The sequence below is a fragment of the Humulus lupulus genome, chromosome 1 (assembly GCF_963169125.1).
Source record: "Humulus lupulus chromosome 1, drHumLupu1.1, whole genome shotgun sequence".
Lineage (NCBI taxonomy): Eukaryota > Viridiplantae > Streptophyta > Magnoliopsida > Rosales > Cannabaceae > Humulus > Humulus lupulus.
This window is the reverse complement of record NC_084793.1, coordinates 42296325-42304853: the sequence shown is the minus strand read 5'-3', so window position 1 is coordinate 42304853 and position 8529 is coordinate 42296325.

The window sequence follows — 8529 nt, the reverse complement described above, 5'->3', positions numbered from 1 at the left end:
GTCTTTGGCTCACTTAGGCCGAGCCCAGTGTTCAACCCACTGACTCTGGCTCGCTTAGGCCAAGCTCAGTGATTATTTGATTAACCTCAGCTACCAGTGGCCGAGCCGCATCCTGTGCGCAAATATTGATTCTGGCACTCTTAGGCCGTTTATCACGTGTCCCCATGGCATAATACCATCTATGACATCATACAAATATAGGGAGCTCTTAGTCCCAACATATTCACATAACCGGGTGCAGTTTCTTACCTTTGATTCCGATAGCTTTGATTAGTGAAATCGACCTTCAAGCACGATCCCGTCCGAGCCCTAGCGTACACCTAGTCACAGTCATAAATTAGAACCATCTCTAAACTTCAATTTCGTAACCTAACCTCGCAACCAATCCCGAGCCCACGGGAAGCCCTAATTCCACCAAACAGGGTGGTGGAATCAAACCATGAGCCCCCCGGGCAAAAACCCTAAGAAAACATCAAAAATCCACTTCTGAAGGCAGGGTAGCGCTACAGCGCCACAAAGTGGGTGCTATAACGCTACAAGTAGAGCCAAAATCCCCCAAAAGACCTAAGCCTAGCGCTACAGCGCCCTAAGGCTAGCATTACTTACAACACCTTCAGCACTCTGGGTTTTCTCCTTCGAATTTCCTTGAGCCAAAACTCCCTAAAACCCCTCCAAACTTCACCCATACACCAAATTGAACCTACCATCCCTTACATCTCATCCCACATAACCCAACAACACAAAAATTAGCCACATGCACCATCAAACAAAGAAAATAAGATTTGAACCCAAGACTCAAGAACTCAACCAGAAACTTAGAAGTTACCCAGCAACTCAAATGATAAAGCATAAAATTCCTTACCTTTGATGGGGAATTTGACCTTAGGTTGCCCTTATTATCCCTCCAGCCTTAAGCTCCTCAATTCTTCAAGCTTAATTCCCTTATCTTCCATCCAAAACTCAAGTTCAGAAATCTATTTCAACAAAATTCAGAAACTCAAGAACAACCTTTAAACTTTACCTTAATTGGATTACTAACTCCTGCTAAATCCTCAAGCTTTATCAAAGATCCTAGCCCCAAGCTCCAACCTAAAGTTCCTCTGAATTACTACCTCAAAAATCTTCGAGGAGTGGTGAAGAATGGCCAAACCGAGAGAGAGAAAGAGATTAACTTATGTGTTCTGTTTTTCCTTATTTCTTTCCTTCTTCTTTTCTTTTCTTTCAGCTTCCACGTGCTTTTACACTTCCCACTAAGTCTAAAAAGGTTGAATATCACTTATCCCTTTTTAAATCAAATGACCATATTGCCCTCCCAATTATAACCAAACCTTTAAGTCATTCTAAGGGCATTTTGGTCATTGCTTCCAATTCTCGCTAATTCCTTGAGTGTCCCTAATAATTACCGCTTACATCCCGACACCTAACTAATCACCAATTTTTTTTCCTCAATGTCAAATAATCTCCAATATATTTCCCAAATTCCCATAAATACCCCCAGGCTCCCCCGAGTCGGTTATAAATCCCCACCGTGAATTTTTCGCTAACTCGATCACTAGGATCGCCTCGAGTCACAAGCTGCAAATATATCCACATAATAATGTGGTCTCAACAATTAATCACAAATAATTACATTTATGCCCTCGACAGGCCAAAATTACGAACATGCCCTTATAATCTAATCAGGGCCTACATGCATACTAATACACATAATCATGCATCTCACATATCTAGATAATCATATAAGCATGCTTATCACATAATCATGCATTTAACCATTTAATTCACACATAATCCAGTTATGCCCTCCCGACACACTAATCAAGGCCCTTAAGCCTTATTAGTAATTTTGGATCGTTACAAAAATACTTAGAAGTGATAAGGGCGATGAATATTTTTTAAATGAATTTAACTTGTTTTGTGAAGAACATGAAATAATTCATGAGTGTACATCCCCTTATACTCCACAACAAAATGGTATAGCAGAAAGAAAAAATTGAACATTTATTGAGATGATTAATGCCATGCTATTACACTTTGAATTTTAGTTTGTGGGGTGAATCCTTATTATCCGCTTGTCATAATTTGAATCGTGTTCACATGAAGAAAAATAATATATCTCCATATGAGTTATGGAAAGGAAAGAAGTCAAACATTGGTTATCTTAAAGTGTGCGGGTGTCTTGCTTATTGCAAGAGCACCGATCCAACAAGGACCAAGTTGGGTCCAAGAGCTATAAGATGTGCATTTGTGGGTTATGCCCAAAATAGCAAATCTTATAGATTATTAGACTTGTAGTCTAATGTAATAATTGAATCTCAAGAGGTTGAGTTCTTTGAGAACATGTCATGCGATGGCAACAAGTTAGAACCAACTCAGACTAGAGAGCCTCAAGAAGAGACTCCTATAATAGTTGGTGAGCAGCCTCAATTTCCTAGAAGGAGCCAAAGGCTCGAAGATTTGGGATCAAGTGAGAAGTGTTCTCCAATAGAGACACTATACCTTGTTGAAGGTGATAATGAGGAATTTACTTGGAAACATCAAATAGTACTTCAAATAGAAGATGATCCCAAAACCTTCAAGGAAGCAATGTCCTCAAGGGACTTCGCTTTTTGGAAGGAGGCAATTAATGATGAAATTGATTCAATTATGTCAAACCGCACTTGGGAATTGGTTGACCCTCCAAAGGGGTCCAAACCAATTGGGTGCAAATGGGTATTTAGAAAGAAATGTCATACCAATGGCACCATACAAAACCTTCAAGGCTAGGCTAGTAGCCAAAGGTTTCAGATAAAGAGGGGGAATAGATTACTTTGACACATATGCACCAGTAGCAAGAACTACTTCTACATGGTTGTTGTTTGCCTTATCATCTACATACAACCTTTATGTTCACCAAATGGATGTCAAAACGACATTCCTAAATGGGGATCTCGAGGAGGAGGTCCATATGGAACAACCCGAAGGTTTTTTTCTTCAAGGAAATGAACATAAAGTGTGTAGACTTGTCAAATCATTATATGGTTTGAAACAAGCTCCAAAACAATGACATGAGAAGTTTGATAAAGTCATTGTTTCTAATGGATTTAGACACAACAATGTGGACACGTGCTTATACTCTAAGACTTGTGGTGACTTTGCATACTTGTGTGTCTATATGTAGATGATATGTTGATTTTGAGTAATGACATGAAAGGAATAATGGAAACGAAGAGGTTTCTATTCTCTAAATTTTAAATGAAAGACCTTGGAGAGGTGGATACCATTCTAGGTATCAAAGTTAGAAGGATTAGTGAGGGTTTTGTGTTAGGTCAAACCCACTATGTTGAGAAAGTGTTCGACAAATTAGTCATCTCAAAATCAAAGAGGCACATACACCATTTGATTCAAACATGAAGTTTGAAAAGAATGAAGGAAGAGCGGTGGCTCAATCGGAATATGCAAGTGCAATAGGTAGCCTAATGTACGTTGCAAATTACATAAGAGTGAATATTGCATATGCGGTTAGTAAACTTAGTAGGTTTACTAGCAATCCAAGTATCAAGCATTGGAAAGCTATTGAGAGACTTCTTGGTTATCTTAAAGGTCCCAAAGAGTATAGTCTTCACTATACAAATTTTCTAAAGATACTTGAAAGATATTCCAATGCTCATTGGATATTAAGAATTAGAGATAATCTCTCCACCACCGGTTGGGTGTTTACTCTCGGAGGAGGTGCAATCTCATGGGGCTCCAAGAAGCAAATGTGTGTATCACACTCAACCATGGAAGCAGAGTTTATAGCTTTAGAGGAAACCGACAAAGAGGCCAAGTGGCTTAGGAATCTCGTGATGGAAATTCCTTTAACCTTGGATATGGTATCAACAATTTTAATACATTGTGATAATCAATCCTCACTTTCTAGAGCATATAATAGTGTGTACAATGGAAAGTCTAGATATATTAGTCTAAGACATGAATATGTGAGACAATTGATTTAAGGTGGAATCATATCGATCTCATATGTTAAGACAAGTGAAAACTTAGCAGATCCATTTACAAAACCTTTTGTGAGAAGGTTAGTAAGTTATACTTCAAAAGGGATGGGATTGAAACTCCTAGAATAATAGATTCACTAACCATGGAAACCCAAATCTCAAGTTGTACAAATCAAGGGAAAGAGTTCAATGGATAAGAACAAGTCATTGATAAGTGAATAGTTTCAACACTAAAATTTATGATGAGTTCCATCCGAGATGATTAGTGTTGGTTGCTACCGAGTTAGGGTTAAGCCTAAGGCTTTAATGAAGATCAATTGAGTGAAACAAGCATCTATAAAGGTAGCAAAGATGCTGTAAGAACTTCACCTATGTGGACTTAGAGGTGGTGCCGCCTCTCGTGGGAGTTGGAGTTTCTCCCCGGAAAGTCTATGAAGAGATGAGCACATGGCCATGATAGTGCTAAGCGAGAAAGTAGGAAAAAAAAAAGATGTGGTGGAGGTGTGTGAGGTATCACCGATGTTATCATATGGAATACTTGGTTCAAAATTTAAGCTACTAATGATTTCGATAAGACTTTGTGGTATTTTCACTAAGATAAAGTTCAAACCGAAAGACACTTTATTTTATGCACCAAAATTGTTTAAGCTAGAGAATGTGGTTTGTATTTAACCAAGTGGGGGATTGTTATGATTGGTTAAATACAAATGATAAGTGTTAAAATACAAGCAAGGTATAAATACTTAGTAGAAGTCACATAATGAAGATGTGAATTTGAGTTTCAATTGTAGGCACTTATAAAATGCAAATTTGGGTCCAAAGTGATACATGAGAGTATCTAAGGGTTCCCAAAAAGTTTGGTGGTATTTGGAGCAATTTTGGGACATTTGGAAGTGTCCAAAATCAGAGAGGGTGGCGATACGTCACCACCCAAGAGGCGAGACATCGCCTAAAAGCTAGGGTTCCCAGAAACCCTAACAGGCCATGCATCGCCTGCATGCAGGGGACGCGTCGCCTGCTGTGTTATGTGAAATATCGTAAATGCTCTAAATTATGTGTTTTTAAAGTATAATTCTATTGGTTGGACATAATGATGATGCCTACTCGATATAAGGGTTAAAAACAATGATTTGGAAGTCTTGATCACTCTCTCCAATCACTCTCTACCCTCTCTCTCTAGCTCCAAGAATCTCTAAGTGTTGTCCAAGAACTCTCCAAGAAAGTGCTTGACTTTGAGAGTTGAAGGCTTGTTCAATCTCATTCCTCATTTCCTAAAGAGAAGGCCTCAAACATCAATGGTGGCTAAGAAATAGAGTATTACACCAACGTTTTGCAACGTGTATAAGCCTTTGTGTGTATTTGGTTTGCTCAAGGATTGCTCAAAGGATTGGTTCAAAGTGATGATCTTGCCCAGGGTTTGAAGCTGTTGAGGTTTTATGCCTTAATCAAAACCCAATTTCTTTGTAATCTCATTTTATTATCAATAAAAGAATAGAAATCATTTTTTGACTTGGTCAATCACTTTGCTCACATGTGTTTATTTTCATGATTATTTGTTTAATATAAACTTCTATTAAATCCTGAGCATATAGATAATCGTATTTATAGTGACGTAATCACAGTGGAATATAAATATAATTATATGTTCAAAATAAGTTAATCCTAAGATTAGTCAATGCACATGATTTACACTGACTTGCTAATCTACGATATGATCTACTCACACATTGTGGTGTTATGTTCTTTCCAGAACATTAGCAAAGTAGGTAAGATCGGATGTATTTGTTACATCGGACTGGACCGATATTGACAGTTGATAAGATAAGTAAACATATCGTTATTATCTATTCTAGTCATATCATATAGTTGACCATAGGTCAATTCAATCTCAATTCTGAGTGGTTAGTATTCTAACTGATTGTATTATTTGAGTTCTTTGATTTGTTCGTTACCAGCTTACCCTACAGACTAGCCCATACTTACATCTTGGGAACTCGGTAGTATAATTGAGTGGGAGTGTTAATCATAGATATGAACATCTATAGCTTCTGATGAAGAAGTGAAACGATGGTTTCCTTTTAGTTTGGTTCAAGGTATTAAATGATAGAGATCTCATTTCACTAATTAAATTAGCTTACTGAAATATCATTTACAAGGAATTAAGTGTTTTAAGGATAAAATACAATGAGGGGTAAAACAATATTTTAGTCTCATCTCATTGTAGACCGCCTATAGAGGATTGAGTGACAATTATGGTTGTAACAATGGATAATTAATAGCATATCTATATTTGTTATAGAGCGTTATATGAATTCAAGAGTGCAATTCCGAGTCTATAGTGGAGTCACGAGGAATTAATAAGTCAGTAAATTTATTTGTTAGATTTATGATAACTTATTGGAGCTTGATTTCATAGGCCGAAGGTCCCCATTGTATCTTGGATAAAATCATCTAGATAATCTCAATTAATTGATTTAATTATCAATTAGAATTATCAAAGTTGACCAGGTCAATTTTGGATAGTTTCACAGAGTTATGTGATTTTGAGAAGAAAAGAGAAATTATGGCAGATTTATTAATTAAGATAAATTGGTATCTAAATTAATAAATAAGTTTAAATCAAAGTTCAAATTATAAATAATTAATTTGATAAAGGATTTAAATAATTACTTAATTAATTAAATTAATAGAAAATAATATAGGCCTTGATTTTAAGTCCAACGGGCTTATAATCAAATGAGAAATTTCACGAGCCTAAAGCCCATGATAATTTCGACCTAGAGCCTCAAATTGGCTATTATTTTATTGATTTTTTAATTAAATAAAATGACCTAATTGAGTCTATAAAAAGAGTGCTTAGAGAGAAGTCAAGTCAAACGATAGATAAGTTTAATCACTGATTTTCTGATAGTTTTAGATTCTCTCTAAACACAAGTCATTTTCTAAGCCTCTTATTATTATTTTCTCTTCTTCTCTATGTATCTATCTCATGTGTTGAGAATTGCCTACACTAGTCTAGGTGATTCTAAGGATACATTGGAAGACTGTGAAGAAATTAGAAGAATAGTTCAGTTTCTTGATAATACTCTGCGACTGAAAGGATATAAGAGTTAGAGAAACTGAAGAAATGACTATTTCATTCCATTGCATATACTGTAAGTATTCTTATCATTGTTTCTCTTTGAATTCAATTTTTGAAACATGTTTAAGGTCATCTCATATTAATTTGTTTAATATTAGATCTACATGAAAATAAATAAAGATCTTGTATAAGTTTTCCAACAGAAGCATCATCAAAGTTGAAGACCACCATTGTTCTAGTTGGGTTTGCATGTTCTTTCTCAATTTTTGTTAAGTCTCTGTCAATCCAAATTTCGTGTAGATTCTATTTCTTTTGGTGGTGTTATCTCACTCTCCACCAACATGTTTTGTATTTAACCAATCAGAAAAGGTCTTAAACCACAAGCTCCAAAGCCTTAACGTCTGATGAGGATGGCTACGGTAGCTGGACTAAAACCAATCCCATGGCTATAAGCCCAAACAAAATTACAATGGGCCTGGGTCTAGGATTCCATCTCGGGCCTAATAGTTTTGGTGAGAAAATCACCAACGACAATTTATATTCAGTAAAATGTCACTTTTACTAAGTATAAAAAAAATTATTAAGGATTTTATTCATGTTATTAAGAATAATATGTTGCTTGCTAATTCATGACCTTGTTCAATCTAACTCAATTGATAAAAATCAAACTCTAATTTGAACACTCAATTAGTTTATGAAAATCTTGTATGTGTTTAATCAAGCTCAACTGATACTAGTTGAAATCTAAATTAAAAATTTTAATTAGTCTTTGATGGTCTCAACCATCTTTAATTAAACTCAACTAGTTCTACTCGAGCTCTAAATTGAATATTCAATAAGTTTTTAGAAATCTTGATCATATTCAATCAAGCTCAATTTAAAATGGTGGATGGATTTAGCCATTGAAAATCTCGACAATGATTAGTTGAGCTCAACTAATACCAGTCGAGCTCTAAAATAGAATTTCAATAAACTTTTTAGAAATCTCTACCATGTGTTAGTCAAACTCTGTATTAAAAAATTAAATTAGACTTTAGAATTCTATGTGATGCTCAACTAATATTAGTCGAGCTCTACGACCTGCACGATGATGACAACTTGCACGACGACGGTGGTCGAAAAATGGCCCAAAACCTCACGACGGGGTATGGCTTCAGACATCTGGTTGAGGCTTCTCGGCGGTGCGTAAGGATGAGAGCCTCGGGGGTTGAAGGTTTTGGGGGTCGGCGGTTCCACCTATGTGACGCGTGTCGGAGATGGGCGACTGAAGGGTCATCGTTGGTGGTTGGACAGTTTCAGAGAGAGAGAGAGAGAAATCGGGATAGAGTGAGGGAAATGGATAACGATAATGAGAGAGAAAACAATATGGTTTTGTTTTTTTATTATTAATTAATTTATTTTAAATTAAAACGATTTAATTTTTTTTAATTAATTTAAATAATTTTATTCATTTTATAAATTTAAAATAATTAA